The 22666-nt window shown below is 44.0% G+C and overlaps 2 long non-coding RNA genes across 2 annotated transcripts; both read left to right on the top strand.

Annotated features, from left to right (window-relative positions):
• The first annotated feature begins 12641 nt into the window (after nucleotides 1–12641).
• Nucleotides 12642–16504, top strand: LOC138208332 (uncharacterized). The gene is made up of 3 exons (XR_011179085.1): nucleotides 12642–12811; nucleotides 15346–15538; nucleotides 16358–16504. It is a non-coding gene; the product is annotated as an uncharacterized lncRNA (long non-coding RNA).
• Nucleotides 16505–19534, top strand: LOC138208334 (uncharacterized). The gene is made up of 3 exons (XR_011179086.1): nucleotides 16505–16580; nucleotides 17532–17629; nucleotides 18764–19534. It is a non-coding gene; the product is annotated as an uncharacterized lncRNA (long non-coding RNA).
• Nucleotides 19535–22666: the final 3132 nt, after the last annotated feature.

The raw sequence follows: 22666 nt of genomic DNA, 5'->3' as shown, positions 1-22666 counted from the left end.
ACACAAAGGCATAAAAAAAAAATGGATTCATGTCGTGAGTACGATACAATAGGACACCTCGGTCCTGAACAACGTCCCTTCTGACGCATTTGTAAATCTTTTCTAAAGACTTCATTCTCCTGCTTTCTAATTTTCAGAGTCCGTGAATAATCTCAGACCGTCTCCTTCCCGACATCTCGTCGATTCTGCAGAAGTTCATTTGTAATTCTGCAGAAAAGTGTGTATCATTGTGTGGAGGCTTTTGATCAAAGCTCTTGTCGGTGGTGGCGGTGGGAGGGGGAGGGGGAGCAGGGTGAATCCATGCAAACCCAGGCATGCTTGACATTCAGCACAAAGCCAGTATCCCCCCCCCCTCCCTCACTGGACGGTGAGGAATGCTGGCTGCGTTACAGCAGCCTGAATCTGGGCTAATAAAGAATGTGAGCATTGTAGTGACGGTCAGATCCTCCTTTTCTGTCCAGCTGTCGTCGGGACACCAAAAAGGCTACGACGCATTTTTTTTTGTATTCATCGGACGGCGCCGGAGGGGGAAAACCGCTGCGAGAGATCCGAAGGGCCGCTTCAGCTTTTTTGAATCTTTAATTAGAGACGATGGGAAGAAGTCACGGAAGGTAAAAGAGTCTTCGCCCAAAAACGGTATAAAAAAAAGAACGTTGTTTTCACGTCGGAGAGGAGAAATGCATGATGGGAGTCTGCTTCTCCTCCGAGTCAAAACCACAACACACCGTAACGCCGTCATCCAACCAACCGAGGAATCATTAAACCTGTTATATTGAAAACTTATAACCATCTTAAGTTTTGGTGTCTTTTAGTACGTAGTTTTGGTTTTACAGTTCTTTTGAGAGTTTTAGCCTCTTTTAGCTTGTTATTTTGGTTTTACAACTCAGCGGAGCTTTTTAACGTCTTTTAGCTCTCTGTTTTGTTTTTTACAGCTCTGTGGAGAATTTTAGCATCTTTTAGCTCTTTGTTTTGGTTTTACAGTTCATCAGAGTTTTGGCATCTCTTATCTTGTTTTGTTGCGAACACATTAGCCTTTTCGTCTCGCTAAGTCTTAATTGACACACAGCAACAAATAATTAAATTATATTACACATACTGTAAATCCTCAATGAGTCAAAACAATGACATCATTCATACACACTATGGTAGTAGAGGCTACAAACACAGGACCCGCCAAGTTACCGCGGTGTTGCTAGTTTTGGCTGCCGTTTGGTGAACCGTACTGGAGGGTAAAATACTGAGCCAGCAGAAACAAACACAACGCTGCACTTTAAGCTTTCAATTTCAGGAGGATTCAGGCTCGTTCAAGTTAATCAACAGGAGACGGCTGCCTCTAGTCTCTAAACCAGTGTCTCAGGAGGGGGAACGAGGCGAAACGCTCGGGCAGGGCACTCGGGCAGGACACTCGGGCAGGACACTCGGGCAGGACGCTCGGGCAGGACACTCGGGCAGGACGCTCGGGCAGGGCCTGAGACAAACGAACATTTCGCCGCTGATGATAGAAAAAGAAAGTTTACTGGTGAATCCCAGTTCGAAAATCTGCGTCGGCGACAGAAAGGGTGGATGTGAGGAGACGAACGAGAGAGAATGGTATCTGAAACGTGGTGGTGGAGGCGTGAAGCTCCTTTTAACGTTATTATTATCAGGTCCGAACAGACGGGCGGAGTCCGTGCAGATGCTGTCATTAAAAAAAAAGAAAAAAAAAAAAAAAAAGGAGGCAAACGAATCGCAAAAATGAGACTCTGAAATTCATCGGTGCAGCTGTGCAAATGTTTTAGTTTCGACGCTGTGTTTATTTCTCGTGTCGTATCGAATCGTTTAATTGTTTCTGTTTTTCTGGAAGTCATTCAACACGCGGTGGAAACAAAACCCACCTTGAGCCGGGTTCCTATTATTCCACAAAACACTTTGTTTTTATTACCAAATACACAAAGTGATTGTTTCCACGTCTAATTCGTTGCCCCCCCCCCCCCGCCCGCCCCCCCTTTTGGAGGTTAATCCGGCCGTGGCAGTAGAAAAACATGCCAGAGTCCTTAGAAGACAAGTGAATAACCACCACCGCCGTCACCGGGTCACCTTCAAAAAGAAGTAAATAAAGGGCTGTAAAAAATGACCCCGTTCGGAGGAGAGCGCAGTCATGACAGCAAATATGACGCTTTGGGGCCAACTGCTGCTTAAATCAATTTTCACCCTGGTGTCAGAAGGATTGGTGTGGTGGGGGTGGTGGTGGTGGTGGGGGGGGGGGGGGGGGGGGGGGGGGGGGCTTGAGTAATCCCTTCAGGCTGGTTCACAGCGGTGCAGATCGGTTTCACCGCTGGAAGCTGGACGCGTCGAGGTTTGGTGTTTTTTTTTTTTGATGCCTCCAGATCCTCGGAGACGTGTCGAGTGTTCAACACTCAACGCTGCCTCTCTCAGATGTCAAATTACCGGCGCTCGAACTGCTCGCACATCTGAAAACATCGCATTCACGGGCGACTCGCGCTTTTTCTTTCGTTTGATGGATATCGTGTCGGATCACGATGTATCTTAACGCGTCCCGTTGCAAATAACTCAAAACACTGTTTACGTTTGTTAATCGTCTGCGCTCAAGATGTGGCTAATCTAATTAGCGGCCGAGGGGGGAATGTATGCCGACACCCCTCTTTTTTTTTTTTTTTTTTTTTTTACATCTGGCCTCTCCTGATGCAACGACCTCAGAGAACAAGCGAGAAAAAAAAAAAATCTCTCTGGCATCCTCCTTTAAGGCCGAAACACACCTCAAAAAGTTGCAGGGGATTAAAGAAAGAGCTGTAATTAAAAGACAAAACCGGGACGGAGACGGAGACGGAGACGCCCGAGACTTTTTCCGGTGTAAAAGCGGTGATTTCACCTCGCCGGGTCGGCCCGCGCCAAGCAAAATTTAAGCGCGAGGAATGTCTGTTTTTGCATCCTGCCGTCGTCGAGGGAGACGAGAGGGGGTCGTGTGGCGGATATCCTCAGCACGCCGAATGATAAAGAGTCAAAATATGAAAGTAGGGTTTTGCGGCCAGATGTTGGCAGCGTGAGCGCTTCATTTCACTTTTAAAGCAGAGAGAGGACGACCGGGCGAGCTCGAATAACTCCGGGACATTCTTCTGCCAGGAACCGGAGAGGATCTGAAAAGCGCTCTTTGTGGTGTGTAGAGATACTAAAACCCAAATAAATAATCTCCTCCTTATCACTGATATCAACTCGTTGAACACGACAGACAAAAGGAAGACGGTTCAGGTTGTAGTCGGCTTACTGTACGTCTGCTTGTCTGATCTTCGTCTCACAGGAAGGAAGGTTCACAGGAAGTGATGTGTTTTTCTTCAGTGTGTTGAGCCAGGTTTTTTTTTTCTTTTTTTTTTTCATCCTGAAACTGTTGAAAGTTACTAAAGTGCAGCGATAAAAAGTACAACTTTTAGGTGTTGTCGTGTTTTGCGACTTTAAAGTTCTGCTTCTGCATTTCTGCTTGTTGGTCGACTATTTATTTGCTGTCTAAACCTTCTGTCGAACTCGTCAACAAAATCGTCAACAGAGACTCTTGAAACGCTTCAGAAGGTCTGACGGAGATGAAGCGACGAGCCGGGCGACGTGTTTCTGAGTGACGTTCAACGGTTCAAAGAGGGGGCGGAGCTTCACCGTCCAAAGACCGAAGAAGAAGGAGCGTCGGGTGAGGAGACACCAGGTGGGTTTTCTTTGACTTTGGCGGAAGTTGCGCAACCGTGAATTTGTTCCCCAGTGTCAGACTGTCAACACCGAGTTCCACTGGGAACCTTCTGAGGCGTCTGAGGGTTGTTAGCGTTTTTAGCTGCTAACTTGAGTTTAAATGTCTTTTTAGCAAAATTAGCACTTTGTTAGCTTTACTTTAATAGCGAAATTAGAAAAATTTTGTTAGCTGGTTGTCAGACTGTCGACACCGAGTTCTACCGAGACGTATAAAGGAAAAAAAAAAACATTCGCTTGCAAACCAGCTGAACTGTGGCGCCGTGGCAACAGGGTTCTCCAACAACGACAACACTCGAAGCACATTGAGAAATTCGCAAAGTTCCTCGCCCTCGTCTTTACGTCTCACTGGATTCGTCTCTCAGCAGGAAAGAAAAACAGCGAAAGGAACGATGTGGAAATCATTGTTTGTGTTCTGACGTTCTGAGGAACCTTTTTTCTTCACACGGTGTTGAAATCCAACGCTCCATTTACTCTTAACTTGTGCTTCAGCAGTCACAACACACAGTGCTTCTGCCAGAGAAGCATGTTCGGAGGGTGTTTCGTCTCCTCCATGAAAACTAAACTGCGTTAATGACCCGGCAACACGAGTCCACAATAAAATGGGAAGAGAGCCGAATGATTTAAAAAGAGGCCAAAGGTTTCACGGGGGAAACGTCCTCAGAAGCTGCTGCGTAAAGTCGTTCCAGCCTAATTGCACTTTTGACGTGTTTCCCTGCGAGTGTGAAAAAAGCTCAACACGACCAGCGCCGTTATAAAACACGTCGTTCAGACGGAGAACCAATCTGTCTGGTTTGCGTCGGCCGAACTTGTATCGGCGCCATTTCTGTTTTTCTGTTTTCTTTGGCAAACGCGCGCAACATGTTTCACTGGCTGCTATAAAGTCCCGTCGACTTTCAGGGTGGGCCGTTGCAACGTAGGAACGATGTCAAAAATGTGTTATCTGTCCCACAGAAGAACAGAGACGGGGACGAACTGGTGGCGCTGGAAGTTTAAGGTGCTGACCGTGAACTCGCGTCTCAGGTTTGAGTCCAACTTGGGACCTTTAACTGAACGTCATTATCTATTTACGGTCTTATTTCCTGTCAACTCTGCTACATAGACCGCACATAAAAATGCACGTAGGCTCCGGGTTTGAAAAGTGAAGCAAAAAGTGCGATACCACTGATGGCCACTAGGGGCTGGCTCCAACAGACTGGGTACCAAATTCTAAATATATTGAAAAAATACAAGAATACAAGAAAGAAAGCATATCAGGCGTTTCTATAAAACTCATGATATACCGTCCTGGCAGGAATGTGTGGAAATCACTTGGCTTTACTCCTTCTCAGGAGAAAACGTCTTTCTCCACTGATTAAAAACTTCAACACTTCTACCGACGCCTCCTTCCACAAAGTCTGAGAGAAACAACACGTGCCCACCAGCAACATCCGCGTGGTTACGAAACCCGACGTTTTAAACATTTAGATCCAACCTGAGGGTTTTGTGATCGTAAAACTTTTGCTGCATCTCGTTTTAAGAGCTATGATGCAAGTTAAAGTCATAAATCAGTGATAAATGCTTCTACATGTAAATACTTGGACGAAAAATACTACCAGGGGGTAAAATGTGAATGGAGTTTGTTTTAGTGGGTTTTTTTTTTAGTGTGCAGTAATTAGTGGAAAATCAAACTGTATTTACTGTTTAATATTTAGTAGCTTTGTGTAGTAGTTTACTTTTTTACAGGCGATAGATTTTATTGTACGACAACATAAATGTCTAGTTTACAGGATCATGCTGAATCTGAATTTTCTCTTAATCCAATTTTTTTTTTTAAAGTAGTCCAGACCTGATGTGAGTCGTCATTTAATCTGCATGAGTTTTAAAGTATAATGAACACACAATTCAAAGTATAATGAACAATTTGTTTCCTACTCAGCACATCATCATCATTGTTCACCAATTAACTAAGATTTGTCCAATTTTACAATTTCGAATGGCACATTTTATTTATTTATCATTGCTTATTCTCAAAACCATTATTTATATATTTTATTAGCACGATCAGTAAGATTCTCAATTTTTAATATCGTCATGACGATCAGATGTCCCGGATCTATATGGCCTCCGGTTTACTGCAGGGAAACTCTTGACAGGTGTGCAGTCAAAAATTAATTTGAAAAGAGTGAAATAACACGTTCTATTTTAAGATTTAATTATCTAAGTTGAAACCGAGTGATTTAATGTACGTAGACGGGGCCGTCGAAGTCGAGGCTCCGCACGGCCAACTTTGCGGCTTACTGACGCTTACGAGAATTTGCTCCAATATTAACGCACAAGTTTTACAGTATTTTAGGCATCTATAGTAGATGTAGAAAAGCAGTTCAGTGAGTGCCATAAAAGTACTGAAGTTCGGTCCCCCCCGCCCCCCCACCCCGACTGGCTCTCGTGATGGACCACTTTGCTTTACAAGATGTGTGAAACTTGAGCTCAGTGAAAAAAAAACAACCTCTCCAACGTTGACATCTGTCCCGCTCTTCCATTCAAGTTTTGAAAAAGATAAAAAGTCTGGCAGCAGATTTCACGGTGCTGCTGCTTTATCACCCCCAAAGAAACCTGCCGCAGCTGAGAGGGCGTTAACAACAAAACGTTCACCCCCCCCCACCCCACCCGAGCTGAGCTCACTAGAGGTGTAATGAAACACCTCATTAGTGCTGTGTGTGTGTGTGGGGGGGGGGGGGAGGGGGGCGGGGAATCCAAGTGGGAGTCTTGACCCCGACGGAGGCTTCATTTATCCCCCCCCACGGAGAACAACACATCCAACATGCTGAGCCCGAAAAAAAAAGAAAAAAAAGCACGATGACATCATGGATGGCTCGGACCAGGAATCCCCCCGAATTATGTTGAGGAGGACATAGCGTGAAGATCCTTTTAGACAAGGGCGGCAGTGTGATGAAATATTTCCACATTCTCACTCGTCGGGAGTCTTTTCACAAGGAGGGGGGGGGGGAATAAAACATGAGATGATTGAGGATTCACTTGGATTTTATATAGATCTGTTCCAGTGGTCGTCACGGCGTCGTCAAGGCAGCAGTCACAAAAGAATATGAGAAAAGATGGTTTGAAAAAAACTGAAGTTCGAAGTGGCTGGAAACAAAAAGTCAAAGTTGCCGCGTTGCTGTTTCTGTTTTGGAGGGAAATTCTGTTGCCAAGAATCGTTGTGTCAGTGGGAGTCCGGTGACATTTCCAAACGTCTGGACAAACCGTGGTCGGAGCGCCCACATTAATCATCTCCCCACTGATGATGACCTCCGACTGTCCCGCCGAACAAACGAAGCTGACTTCGTCCAGTAACTGGCCTGTTTGTTTGGGAATCTGGGAAAAGTTACGGGGGCATATCTTTGGGGTCGCTTGGTTCCACTCAGATAAACAACTTTTCACAATCAGCCATAAACAGTTTTGAATCAACACTCCTCGAACAAACGGGGATATTTTTTTTTGCTTAAATTTTGAGTCACTTTAAGATATTATAGTCTGGTGGCCGTACTGTAAATTTATATTCTATATTTATGTTAATTTCATCTGTTCTTATGCATCTTGTTTCTTTTCTATATTTTTAAATGTTCCTTTATATCTGTTTTTATGTGAAACACTACATGTCATTTTCTCAAGCACTTTGAGCTACGTTTCAAGGTGCTATACAAATAAAGTGTATTATTATTATTATTATTATTATTATTATTATCAGTTGACGCATCGCTGCAATCATAAACTGTACATAAAAATGGACGTAGTCTCAAGTCTGAAAAGTTAAGTAAGTACGGGAAGAGCCTTAAAGTGCAATACCACGGAGGGCCACTAAGGGCTGGCTCCAACGTCTTCAGGCTTCACAACCAATAGGGCATCACCTATAAAGCTCACTACATGTCACGTAAAAATTATATTTGTCTAATCCATATGAAGACACTGAAAATATTTTTAAAAAATGACAGTTCACCATTTTACAAGGTGGTTACTGTATATGTGCCAGGACTGTTTCTTGTTTCTCTAAGCAGTTGCCAGGCAACCAACAGGTACTCCAGGAAGTAAAAAAAAAAAGCGCCCAGTCCGCCCAGAAAGCAAATATTCCCCCAAAAACGTCAAATGACTTCTTTTTCACGTGATTTCATCGCGATCTCGTTAGCATGCCGACGTGAGCGCTTAACTGAACAACCGCTGCTTCTGAATTCTCACGCAGCCGGTAGAAGAAGTTGTAGATTGATAGTCTTCAAATATTTTTCCACCAAAGGGCCACCGCCGGTCCACCGGGACACAGCAAGGAGGGAGACCGTGGAAAAAAAAAAATAAAAAAAAAAGACTCGGCTTCAACTGATTTAATCGGAAAATAAACGGTTCCCACAAAAAAAACCAAAAAAAACCCAGCCGAGTTATATTTTTATATTATTCTGATAATAGCCCGGTTCTAATGAGGCATTACAGGCACTTCGACGAGAGGCGAAGCGTTGCCGGGGGATCCTGTGTTTTATCAACAGAAACACAGTCGGATCCACTTGAGCCGTCCGTCCGTACGAGCCAACTCCCGGCGGACTTCCTGACAGTTTGACAACGGGTGGACGTGCAGCCGATTCTACAGGATCAGCCTGCGACTGCCAGGAACTGTTTTATTTTATTCCAGCGTACGAACAGAGGCGGAAAAGAGATTCTCTCCTTTTTCCCTTCGCTAAGTCTCCACCCATGTTAAGAATCAGGGTGTAAACACAAACTGCTGTTTAGGACATCAGAGTGCGTTGCCAAGGGTTACGTTCAAGTCTTCACGTCGAAGCCAAAACTTTAGTGTCTTCAACAAATGTCTTTTTTTTTTTCTGCTTCACTTTTACTCAGACTGAAATAAAACCGAAGGCCGTCTACCGGACACTTGATTCACCAAAGCCTCTTCTGGGTTCAGGTTTTTTTTTTTTTTTTTTTTTAGCTGACCTTGTCTTTAATTTCTGACACGGTAGACCCAAAGCTGTGGAAAAAGCCCCGCCCCCCCCAAACACTTCATCTATCCGCCGCAGCGCAGAGCCAGACCCTCTTCAAAACCTGCTGGAATAACCTCCGTACATATTGACGTGTTTATTTACCTGATTTTTGCTTGTTTATTTTGCATAAAACGATGACGTTCCCATCAGCCTCAGCTGTAATCTGCATTTTGTTTTTGTTTTTTTTAACTCTGATGGTCAACATAAAAAAACAAAACAGCATTTAGCTTCAACGTATAGCTTCAGATATCTTTTTTTTTAACATGACATGGTGCTGACCATTAGGGAATCACTTGTGGGGGGAACATAATCAACCCGCTGGCTGAGCTGATAGATTCATACTCTATTTTCTGGCTGTACGACGGTAACGTGATACCGGTGAACTGGCCGAGAAGCATTAATGCGACATGCATTAGAGAGATAGTCGTTCTTTGGGTCGACGGCTGAGTACCTAAAGGGGGAAATCATCGTCCTGAACGTTTCACACTGTTTAAACTAACCACATTTGAGAAGAGCGAGCGATTGCGGAAGAGATAAGGTTTCCAAAAGGGTGGACCGACTGAGCACTGCTCGTATATTACACTTTCTAATGGGGAAACTGATGTAGTGAGTAATGGATGTTAAAGGGATTAATGAGGCAAAGAGGGAAGGAGAGAGAGACGAATGAGGGAGGGGAAAGTATTTGCTGAAACTGTTTGTTATTGCTGCAACCCCATTTTCCCCGCAGGGACAATTAGTTTCCTCTCTTCCAGCAACAGATAAAAAAATAAATAAAAAAAAAAACAAACCGTTTTCGAGATAAGCAGAAGATTGATGTCATCTCATCCCTCAATAACTGAGCTGCTGAACCCTCCGGCTGCTCTGAGCCGAGTTGACAGCAGGTGAGAAACAGTGCAGAGTTTTGTGCTTCGTGGCAGCGAGCGGGTTGAAGAAGCGTCCCGTGAAGCATCGTTCCCCGAAGACCCGCGGAAAGCACACACATGCTTCGAATTATCATCTTGTAGATGAGGCTCATTTCTAATGTGCTAAACATAAACATCCGTATTGAATCAGTTCCAAAGCTGCGTGCCTTCGATTTGTTTTGTTTTTGTTTTTTTATTAGATAAAGATAAAGTCTAAAGACACGCGAACACCACCGTGAGGCTACAACGGGTACGACATAATGTCTGATCGAAGAACAAATATTCACAGCGAGACTGAACGTTTTTTTTGAACGTCGCAGGAAAAGTTGCAGCGGCGTGAACTGGCGTCGCGTCTCCGTTCAACTCAAACCAGCCGACGGCGTCGAGGGGAAACTCAGCTGTTACCTTTTTCGACAGCCAATCAGCGCGTAGCAAACTCAGCTGTTCACGTCACATACAAACTGTACGAAAAAAAAAAAAAAGGGAGGCTCACCTCGTCATTTATCTGAGGACAGATGTGTGTCTCAAAGCAAACTAACTGATCTGGTGTTGAAATTTGGTTTGGAGATTTATTTTTTTTGGGAATAGATATCCATCCCATAAAAATAACAAAGTTGGGCAACAGCCTCGAGCCCGGTGTGAACCAGAAACCAATTTCACTGTCTGGCGACGCCCAACAGGGAATCGTATGCAGTCGTTCCATCCAAGTGGGCGTCGACCTCCGGTTCATCTCGACCAATCAGCTCGCGCCGAAACCGGCCGACCTCCCGTGTCCACCAGAGCGTTTTTTTTCTCTTGAGTACAGAATATTTATAAAATTGTTTTAATGAACGCCGGCAGCTCGACAAGGTGCTCAGCGGTTTTTTTTTTTCCCAGTCAGCGAGAGTTTAAAAATATCAACTCGCTCGTCACCAGCCGTCCAATCACAGCGAGGGAGGGGTCGATTGGTCCGCCCCTTCGGAGTGGTTGTGCTGGCGCTGATATAAGTCGAGTTAGCAGACGGTTATCAGGTTATCGGGTGACATGGATGCAGCCTCGGTATTGAAATTTGGTTTCAAACAACACCAAAAAATGTTTTGCTAGTAGACAGCCGCGACGTAAAACTGTCAAACTGGGTTACCCGGTCCGAACCACGACTGACCGCCGGCAGCAGACGGACAGACACGATCACCTACGATCCTCCACTACGTCTCCAGTAGACAAATACTGAACAGAAATCAGCTCCTACTGTAGATGTCCACGTCTTACAGACAGACTCCTGCTCATTAACAGAGGTCAAAGAATAAACCTCCGGAGGCTGAACTCTCAGCTCGGGCTTCTGTGTTTCTTCACCAGATCACCCCCCCCCCCCCCCCCCCCCCCCCCAAAAAAAAAGCAGCCAGCTCCGTCCCGCTGATGTAATCGGCGTGTAAACTGAAACAGAAAAAGCCTCCTCTGCTGAATCGGATGCCGAGCGAAGACATAAGTGAAGACAGACGGCGCGAATTCCTTCCGCACCTGTCCGTCCTTTTAAGTTAAATCCGTATGACGTGGTGATAAAACCGACTCTTCACGCACGACCTTGTTCGGTCGCTCACCCACCCCTTTTTTTTTTTTTTTATTATTACCCCAGCCGATGACCGCCTTCCCCGCTCGGAGATTTTGGTTATTCAGAAATATCAGACAGTGATGTAATCGGGCGACCACATCAGGCGTCGAATCGGGACTTCCGTACGAGATATTTATCTGAAAGCAGAACATTTTTAAGATGAAATAAGAGGCTACAGCTGCTGTTCACGGAGGCCGACAATCAAAGAATGTGCGGTTAACCTCGTGCATATTTGGGGGAAACCATTTCTCACCAGTGGATTTAAATCAGTAACGCTTTCTCACACTATTTTTATTTCTATTTTTTGGGGACTGCACTAAATTCTCTCCTGTCCTGACAATATTTGGACGAAATTATAATTAAAATTAAACAAGCAAAACAACATTAAATCAAACTGAGATCCAGCTCAACTTTAAATCGATCTGGGCGGCGCTTCACGCCACAAAACCATTATGTGAACGAGTTCAATTCAAAGCTGAGCCTTTTTTCTTTCTTTTTTTTTGGCATGTCGCACACACTTTTTATTTATCTCTGTTTTCATGCTGTGACTGTCAAAAAAAAGTCTTACGATCGCAATAATTCACCCAAATTGAGAGGAGCTTTAAATTCCAGCTTTTTGTCAGCTGCGCTCCAAAGCTGTGGAACAATAGCTGTTAGATTTCAGCTCAGTCAATACTTTTAAAAGACAAACATATCTCTTTACGTTAACCTTTAACTAGTTACTCTTGAAGCTCTCTTGGACTTTGAACTACCGCGCCTTTATAATACATACTGCTTATTTGATATTTTAACTCTATTTCTGTTTAATTCTATGCATTTTATCTGTTTCCTATGCATCTCATTTCTAGATTTTAAATAAAAAATAAAAGAGCTGCATTTCTTGCAAATAAAGTTTATTATTATTGTTAGGTTTGTTAAAATTCCCGCAAAAACAGAAGAAAAAAACCACAAAGACTTTGGATGAGTAACTGCATCCTTCTCCTTATTACCCATAAACCCTTGCACTTTAAGGGGGCAGTTTACAACAGTTTGGTTTGGATCCGATTTGATTTTTTTTTACTCTTTAACAACTTCTACCGCAGCGCTGTTGGCGCAGGAGGCGTTTCAGAGCCGCTGCCATGTTCCCACCAAATGACCCCGAGGAAAACACAGCGGAGGTGAAATAAACCGCTCACGCTGGGTGTGAGCTGATCGATACCACCGGCTGTCCTTCGGCCCCGTTGTTGAGCCCGAGCGCTGGATTTCCAACACCAGAGAGCCTTGTTAAAATCTGATGCCCATTGTGTCGCATGAAACCAGGGCTTGTAACTAAGACAGGAGAAAACTATGACCCCCCCCCTCCCCCCCTCAACACACACACACACCCCTCACCACCACCGCCTCCCCCCCACCCCTACCAACCACAAACAAACCCAGAGAGTGAGCTCACGGTCCCCTTAGCAACAGCAGAGTGGATCTACAGTAACAAGGCCGCTGGTAAAAAAAAAAAAAAATCAGTGTTTGGGTGTGGATGCATTACAGAATGGGAATCCATTCAACTCTCTGCTACACGGTTCCTCGGGGTGAAACCGCTGGAAGACTTTGAATGAGAGCAGGTAAAGAGCGTTTTTATTTTTTTTTCTTCTTCTTTTAAATCAGCGAGCCGCTGAAAGGCAGCGTAACGAACTGTAACCTCTAACCACACACACATGCACACATGCTTCTCGTTAAAACGCCGTTGATAACCCGGCTCGTCCAAGCGACTGAAACCAAGGCGGCCGAATCCGTTCCAGAGGTGTGCGCCTTCTGTTTTTCTTTAAAATGTGTCGGGCCGTTAAAACGGACTTGTAAAAAAAATAAAAAAGCCTGCGAACTGTTGTGCAGGATTATCCCAGGACAGAAGGAAACATCTGCCAGAACCTCTTATAGGCTAAACACACAGCGATTCCCCCGATCAGTCAATCAACCAGTGTAATGTGGCGCTGACAGCGTAACAACCTGTTTGGTGGAAACACGTCAGTCTGAGCTTCGTTCTTATGTTCTTGGATTTCAACTGTACCGCGATTCCTTAAAAGTATTGACAAAATAAAATGTGGACGTCTGTGAGTCGGGCGAGGGATTAAAAAAAGAAGACGATTATTCCAGTCGTCTACACGTGGAGAACATTTCAAACAGGTTTTCTTTGATGACGGTGGGAGTTGTGCAACCGGGAATTCCTTCTGAGGCATCTGAGGGTTGTTAGCATTGGTTAGCAGTTGGTTAACTTGAGTTTAGCTGGTTTTTAGTGAAATTAACTCTTTGTTAGCTTCGTTAGCTGTCTGTTTAATTTAGCTGTTTTTTTTAGTCAAATTAGCTGCTAGCTGGTTGTTAGCATTGGTTCGCAGTTTGTTAACTTGAGTTTAGCTGTTTTCTTTTACTTTGGACAACAAAATTAATCGTTAAACTGTATTAAATATTGTACATGTTTGTCACGAGTGTTTGAGAACTAATAACACCAGTGTAGAATTGTTTTACTCCTGAAATGTAGGAATTGGCATCGGCCCTAAAAAATTCAGTATCGGTCGAGCTCGTGTTTTTGTTTGTTAGCGTAGAAATAATCACTTTCAATAGGAAAGTATGTGCTGAGTTTGTACAATAAGCCCCAAACCAGGCACATTGTTAGAATTACTGCACCGCTGCATGTTTTCGATGTGATTATTCCCAACAATTATATGCTGTGTTTTTTTATGCACTGAAAATGAGGTAAAAAAAAAAAAAAAAGCAGGGTTTTTCTCAGACAAACATTATGTAAAACTGTGTTTGTTTATACAGGAATGCTAAAAAATGTACCACTTGAAGATTTTAATTGACGAGAGAAACAACATAAAAATGTGTTGTTGTCTTGGTATGAACACCAGACGGTCTGAAGGCCTCATTTAAACCTCTCGTCCAATCAAAATGCTTTTCACTGCCCTCTGAATTATGTGGTGTGGCATTCATTTTCTGACACACTTCACTTTGTGTGCATTGCACTATACGATGCCCTGTATGCATTCAGTGTTAACCTCTGAATATATACTGCATAACTGCACTTACCATTAAAAGCTGCGGTCGACCTCCGAGCCGGCCAATCAGTCTGGAGTTACTGCAAAAAGACAAACAAACAATCTGCATTCAATTAAAGGAGATTAACATAAAAAAATTTTTTTTTAAAAACACTGTAAAAACATTCAGGTTTTTCCAGATGACCGCGCTGAAGTTCACCATTTCTTTTTATATTCGTATCAAGCGAGCGGCAGATCTGACCGATCTGATTGGAAACCTGACGATACTTCGTCCCGCCCACCGATAGCTGTAACCTGACTGCACCACAGGCCTGTCAATCAAACAGACACGCCCCCAAAAACAGGTCTTCTTGAATCTTCTTTTCTAATGAATGAGGGATTATTTTCAGATGGACCTCCAGAAAACTAAGAAGAAGGAGTGACTTTAGCTAACAACACCGAGATAACTGATGGACACATTTTATTCACTTTGGATTTGATGAGAGAAGTTGAATGGGAGTCTATGGAGCCGGAGGCTTTTTGGAGCCGACCTCTAGTGGCACTCGCTGGTATTGCAGCTTTCTGCGTCTGGGCTCATTTCTCAGACCCGGAAAACGATGTGAATCATAAAGCGATTGGACTTCACTTTTCCGACATCGTAGTCAAAAATGAGGAGATATATCCTTTTGGAAGAAGACTGAAGTCTGGAGAAAATACCGTTTGAACAATAAGCGTTGAAATTGAAAAGAAAATAGCCTTCAGTCCCGACCATGTGGTTGACACATTGTGTTGTAACATATTAAATCCAATGTAAATTCTGCTTTCACTTAGTGGATGCAAACAACAGAGCCAGATGTTATTTTGTTTTTTTTAGGATTGTTTCAGTTCCATAACTTTAAATTCAACGCAGATTGTTTTCTCGACGTGTTTCCATTCAGTCCGTATTGAGAAAAACACCCCATTAATGAAATGTCATCATCTGAAGCTTTGAAAATCAACTGAAAGGCCAATAAAAGTCGTTAATGTGTTTTTTGCCCTTTTTTAACAATACAATCTAAAGTTATTAAATTGTGAGTCATGCAGTTTATTCGCCAGCTTTACACTGACGGTCTGACATCTGTCCGCAGTTAAAACATGTCGAGGTGTGCAGGATGACTGACAGGAGGAAGCATCGGGAGGAATTCGAAGACGTGTACGCCCGCGGCTTTCGGTCCAAACCTTTCCGAGAGGGCGAAGTGGTTGCGGCGCTGCCGCCGAGGCCGAGGGCCTGCAGACTCGCCCGGCCGCCCTCCGGAGACTCGGCGCCTCCGAGGCTGCAAGGTGGCCGTCAATCGCACACCGACCACTTCCACGTCCGTGCGGGCCTTTAAAAACGGCACGTTTTCATGCCATGCTTTTTATCCCCCTTTTTAACATTGCGTGGTGCCTTCAAGTGTCGTCACGTTCGCCAGCCGTACGAGCGCTGTCCTTCTGTGGTGTTCGCGACCTGCTACGGCAGGTCGATGGTGCCACAATTTGACAATATTTCCTCCAAGATTTTCATAGAAAAATGGCACTTTTTTAACGCACATTTTGATGTCCAAAAATGCCGGCGTTCAAGTTAGTGGCCAGAAAAACAACGCTTTGTTGTGGCATAAATAGTCTTAAGCATCTTAAAAAAGCAGTGTTTTTCTTTTCTTTTCTTAAAAACGGAAAAACAGCTTTTTACGCTCCGATAAGTTGCCCAAAAAAACCCTGCTTTTTACGGCGTTATACGACACTTTACGGAACAAAAGCACTATTTTCTGGTAGCTCAATAGAACGCTGTAAAAAAGCTGTTTTTTTAAATGAAAATCACGAGGAAATAAAAACCTTGGACGTTGGAGTTTCCTGAAATCCACAAGGTCGAGAAGTGTTTGTTGATATATTATAATTTAAGTTTTGTAATTCAAACTTATGTCTGAGGTAAATGTAAATGTTACGCCTTTATATTTCCTGCATCACGTTATCCGGCCGCTAGCTTGCCAAACCGTTAGCCTCCGTGGCTTCTAGACGCCGCCTCGTTGTTTTGGTTTTCCCGTCGCATCATATTTAACGTGATTTTAATTCGTGCTGTATCACGCAGAAGAACAATGAATTTGATTTCCTTTCCCGTCGCAGTGCAGGGGTTCTGCTGCCCCCTACAGCAGAGACCCGGCAGCGGCAGGGCGACGCCGCAGAGCCGAGGGGGCGGAGACGGGACGCTGCCAAGCGGTCTCGCATGGAGGCCGGAGAGCGGAGCAGAACCGGCACCGTGGAGGTGGAGGTGGGGGGTGGGGGTGGGGGCCCGGAGGCCGACCTGAGATGACCCCGCCGGGTGGAGAGCCGGTCAGCGAAGCAGCAGGTGAACGAATCACATGTTTGGTGTTTTATATCCAATGCCGGCTGATGGGTGATGGATCGTCTCACTGTACAAGTGTGGACACTCCCCTCACCCCCACCTCCCCCCTCCCACCACCCCTCCACCCCCACCACCACGTTACATTTTACACTTGATCCTGCAAAAATTCAGAAAAGCTCGTTAATTAAATTCTGATGATCCCAGCGGGACTTTCTTTGGACGGTTGGATGTGTTCAATTTCCTACTTAATAATCCGAATATCCTCAAACTGAAACCCGATCTGAACGTCACGCGTGAAGCCGCCGACTCTCGGGAGTCAAACCGCCGACGTAATCGAGGACGGGACGTCTGCAGACGAGCAAAATGTAACACTTAACAACAGTTTAGTTCACAGCTATGATCTGAAATCAATACGGACTCTGTCTGGTTCTAGTTAATCCTCTCTACTGTTGGTGAAGCTGCTGTTTACTGCTCAACCACTTGAAACGTCTTTTTGATCAACACACACACACATACACATACACACACACACACACACACACACATACACATACACACACACACACACACACACACACACACACACACACACGCGCGCGCAGATTTCCATGATCACATCCAGACAGCAGCATGAATTTTTAACTTCTGGCTCTAAAAGCGGGAAACAGCTGTGCTTCTTTTTTCATTTTTTTTTTCGGTGCCTCAAACCAATAATTCGATTTCACTGCCAATTTACATGAAAGTTTTTTTTTTTTAATGTGTAATTTTCAGAGTGGCGTTACTTTGAGTGACAGCCCGTTGGATATTCTTTAGCGATAAGCAGACAGTTGTTCAGACGCTTCATCAATTATCCCGAAAAGCAGATTGTGGTGGGTTTTTTTAGGGTTTGTTGGCGGGCGGTGAATGAACATCTGCTGAGTCGACGTTCAGTGAATTTTAAACTCCCTTTTACAGAAACTGCCGCCGTCGCCCGCGACGACGAGAGGCCGGCCGGCGCCGCGAAGGTTTCGGAGCTCCATCTGTATCTCCCGTCGTCGCTCGGAGGAGACGAGGTACGAGGAGCTCATCGTTTTCATGAACCGGAAAAAAAAAAATCTGGATGGACTCGAGCTCCAAACAAGCAGGTCTCAGCAGTGACGTCAGTTCGGGAGGGTGGAGGAGGACAAAAAGTATTTTCCCAAGCAATTAGAACAACTGGTGGAGGCTGTAAATGCCCACTGGGGTCCGAACGGGATCTGTTCTGTTCATGGAGTCGTTCAGGGCAACACACACACACACACACACACACATATACACACACACACACACACACACACACACACACACATATATACACACACACACACGCGCGCACACAAAAAGTCAAAGCGGATGAATTACAGGAAGTTCTGTGGAAAAAAAAAAAAAAAAAAAAAAAAACAGTCCTGTGAAACGTCAACGTGGAGACAGATGGAGGGTGTTTCAGTGTTTCAGTGTTTCAGTGTTTCGGTGTTTCAGTGTTTCAGTGTTTCGGTGTTTCAGTGTTTCAGTGTTTCGGTGTTTCGGTGTTTCGGTGTTTCAGTGTTTCAGTGTTTCGGTGTTTCAGTGTTTCAGTGTTTCAGTGTTTCAGTGTTTCGGTGTTTCGGTGTTTCAGTGTTTTGTTCGTCGCATCTCGTTTAATCGTGTTTCGAGCAGCGTCGGAGAGCCGCTGTGGAAAAACATCAGGCAGTTAGGAGGTCTGATAAAAACACTGAACACCAGATGACCAAAAACACAGATAAAAGGACGGAGAATGTTATAAATAAATACATTCTACGGTTGTTTGGTGTAAAATTTATAATAATAATAAATATATGCAGGTTTCAGTTGAGAAAAATCCTCAAATTCGAGGGAATATGATCAAAACCACAGAAGTCATATATAGATTTACTTGAGATAACTTGAGTACAAAATTAATGCCGAGTCAGCTCGTCGGTGATAGATGAAGGTCAGAGGCTCACCGTGAAGCATCCACAGGTACAGACTGGATCTGGGGGGGGGGGGGGGGGGGGTCCATCAGGCTGTACTGAAGAGTTTCAGTATCTGACTGGATTTAGAGCAGGAAGAGAGACAAAAGTATAAATGTATTATATGAGCATAAAGATAAAAGAGTCGACACGAGCCGTGATGCGTTCAATGACCCGACTTCTTCCGTCACTCCTTTGCAGGACTTCAGCGGAGGAGAAGAAAGCTCGGGAACGTGAGGTTAAAATCCGAAACGACTCGAAACCATTCGCACACCCCACCACCCCCCACCCGGGCGCCCTCTGATGACATCACCCTGGAGAGAGTATAGAGTTCAGAGAGATGATTTTCACCCTCTTGAAGAAAAACAGGCAAAAGAGGCCTCTGCTGATAAGCTGGAGACACACACACACACACACACACACACACACACACACACACACACGCTGATTAAACTAATGATACGACACCTGATATGTCGGCGCTGTAACAGGCCTGTTTGTTTCAAAATAATAGCGACAGCTGCAGAGACATGACGAGGCCACACAGGAGACAGAGAGGCGAAACACGATATTTCAAAACTAAAAGCACTAATTAGTGCTCGGGATGAGGAACGTGACCCACGGAGAACACGTGAAGGAAAACTTTTTTTTTTTTTTTAAAGAACAATTCAGTAAATGTGACCCCTATTTTATCAGGACACTCTTATTTTGAAGGCACAGTCGCCTAAACTGTAAGCAGCTTTTGTTTTGAAATGTACAGCTTCTGTTCATCAGATTATGTCATATATAACCATGTTGTCTTTTTGGTTGTTGTTGTTTGGTGCCATATTTGAAAATTTTGTAATAAAATCTATGTATAATATTCTCCTCAATCAGCTTTGCTTCCACATATTTTTGATTTTGACATTAAAAACACTGAAAAATATAAATGTAGAAATTCGCAGTTTGTCCTTTGAAAGGTGAAACTTCATTCTGCTGCTTCCAAGAAAAAAACAAAACATTTTTGTCCAGGTTTAAAAAAATTTTTTTAAAAAAATACAAATCTGTACGCTTGTGATTCATCGAAGAGAAGCGAACCTCGGGGTGCTCGAGGTCGAAGCGAAACCCGAGACGTCCGATCAGCGGCCGCTGCAGCTCACACCGGCGGCAGAAGATGTATAATAATAATAATAATAATAATAATGATAATAATAATAAACTCAAAGAAAAAGAACAGAATAAAAGTTTCAGTAAATCAGAATGACGTGAAAAAGTCGTACGTTTTAATTGTTAACTTGAAAAACATGAAACCAAAAACTAGCGTCATCTTAAATCAGTCAGTTCTTAAATACTTAAAGACCAGTTTTACAAATTATTAACTGTCTCTTGAAAATAAAACACGAGGCTTCGATTTATAAATTATGATGTTTGTCCCCATTTTATTCATAATTTTTTTAAGACTATTTGCTTTTGTTTTTGTTAATAAATGTAACTTCAGATTTAAAGTCTTCATCGTGTTTTTTTTGGTGCTCGGATCGACGCTGAGTCGTGAAAAGTGCGCTGCTCGGTTTTGTTCTTCAACGTTACCGAGGATGAAGTCCGCGGCGGCGCTGAGGAAGAGGATGATGAGGAAGATGTCGCTGAGGCCCAGATCTCCCATGATGCAGGCGTTCGGACACGCACAGGGGCTTCCTACCCACATCTGCAGGGGCTCCTCCGAAACCAGATCATGGACGCTGGACGGTCGGGGTCCCAGTAGTGGACCAGTCAGAGGCCGCACCGCCTCAGCTGGGAGGAGGAGGAGGAGGAGGAGGAGAAGAGGAAGAAGGAGGAAGAGGAGGAGAAAGGAGGAGGAAGGGGGAGGAGGAGGAGAAGGGGAAGAGGAAAAAGAAGGAGAAAGAGAAGGAAAAGAAGGAGGAGGAGAGAGAGAAGAGGAGGAGAAAGGAGGAGGAAGGGGGAGGAGAGAGAGAAGGAGAAGAGGAGAAAGAAGGAGAAAGAGAAGGAAAAGAAGGAGGAGGAGAGAGAGAAGAGGAGGAGAAAGGAGGAAGAGGAGGAGGAGGAGGAGAAGGAAAAGAGGAGAAAGAAGGAGGAAGAGGAGGAGAAGGAAAAGAAGAAGGAGGAGGAGAGAGAGAGGAGAAAGGAGGAAGAGGAGGAGGAGAAGGAGAAGAAGGAGGAGATGGAGAAGAGGAGAAAGGAGGAGAAGGAAAAGAAGGAGGAGGAGGAGAAAGGAGGAAGAGGAGAAGGAGAAGAGGAGAAAGAAGGAGAAAGAGGAGGAGGAGAAGGAAAAGAAGGAGGAGAGAGAAGAGGAGGAGAAAGGAGGAAGAGGAGGAGGAGAAGGAGAAGAAGGAGGAGATGGAGAAGAGGAAGAGGAGGAGGAAGAGGAGAAGCAGAAGGGGAAGAAGAAGAAAAAGAAGGAGCAGAAGAAGAAGGAGGAAGAGGAGGAGGAAGGAAAGGACAAGAAGAAGGAGACAGAGAAGAGGAAGAAGAAGGAAGAGGAGGAGAAGAAGGAAAAGGAGAAGGAGGTGTTCGTCTGTCAGGTCGTAACAGCGCTCAGTGATGTAATATATTTGTTTACAGGATTGTTTGTTTATTTGTTGTGATGTCTGATATTCACCGTAGAAAGAAACCGTCAGCAGCTTCAGACTGATTGTAGTGAAACTCGTTTCCTTCATGTCGTCTGTAGTTGAAGAACCTGTTGAATCCCTCGTAGCTGTTTACAAAATATCATAACGAAGATCTTTATTCTTCATTATTCTACAAACCAACATATTTACAAATAAACAAACATTAATATGGAATTAAAGCATATTTATTAAAGAAGAATTCAAAACAAAGAAAGATGGCAAATTTCTTCCCAAAAACTAAAGATTGTTATTTTACAAACAACGGTTTCATAAATAAAACCTACAATGTGGGAAACATTCACGGTAATCAGCTGTAGAAGATTTATTATGATCAAATATGACCTGACAAAAGAGAGAGAGCTTCCTGTGTTTGGTCTGTGTGTTGGTGGCGCCCCCTAGTGGTAGATATAGAAAGATGGATGGATGGATGGATGGATGGATGGATGGATGAATAGATGATGGATGGCTGGATGATGGAAGGATGGATAGATGGACTTTATTGATCCCACAAAGGGGAAATTTTTCTGCAACAGCAGTTTGAAAAATGACCGAGTCAAAATATTAAAATGGGAAAAAAATGTAACAGTACATACAAATAAAAATAGACTAAAACCAGTCAGCAGTTTAGTGCAAAAAAATATTGCCAGTGATGTAGGACGGATTTAATGATAAATATCTTAATTAAGATCCACAAAAATCAAAGATAACGAATACTTGCAGGAATTAAAAGCTGATTTATGAATTTTTTGATTAAATTTGAAACTGTAATCATGAACGCAGCCGGTTAAAAGAAGTTTGAGGGTTCGTTTAATATAAAAACAGAAGTTATATATATATATACATGTATATGTATATATATATATATATAGTTATATATGTAGTTATATAGAAGGAGCTGCCTGAGGAAATAAAGGTCTGCAGTCGCTGACATCTTTTAAATGTCTTCTTACTTTTAATTGATTTTAGTGATCAACTCTTTATTTCTATTAATTCGTTCTTTATGTTTGTTTTATACGATCGTTGTTTGTTGAAGGTTTGTTAGAATTCACTTGTTGTAACTTGAGTTTAGAAAAAGATTATTATGATGATGATGATGATGATGATGATAAGGACTGAATCCCGTCTTAATCTACCTGACGACGAGACACGCAGCGACGTTGGTGCATTCGCTTCCCGTCGGGTCGTCCGGCTGCGAGAAGCGCCGGCTGAAGGCACGACGTCGTCGTCGGCAACCACGGTCCTCGACCGGCCCAAGAAAGCGTCCTCGTCTCCCGTCGCCTTCAGGTTTATCGTCCCGCTGCCGTCCTCCATGATGCATTTGCAGTCGTCGACTTTGAAGCGGCCCGACGAGGGACGGACGGGACAGCGCGAGGAAGACGACCCGGAGGCTCACGGCGGTGGACGGTGTGCGAGCGACGTCAGGTTGGTCGTGTTGTCGTGGAGCAGGAAGCTCACAGCGACATTCCTGAAGCTCTGACCGACAACTTCCTGTTTTAAATTC

The sequence above is a fragment of the Embiotoca jacksoni genome, unplaced genomic scaffold (genome assembly GCF_022577435.1).
Source record: "Embiotoca jacksoni isolate LCO1_2020_lvr unplaced genomic scaffold, fEmbJac1.0.p SCAF_37, whole genome shotgun sequence".
NCBI lineage: Eukaryota > Metazoa > Chordata > Actinopteri > Embiotocidae > Embiotoca > Embiotoca jacksoni.
The sequence above is the reverse complement of the archived record's forward strand: the minus strand, read 5'-3'. Positions and strand labels throughout refer to the sequence as shown.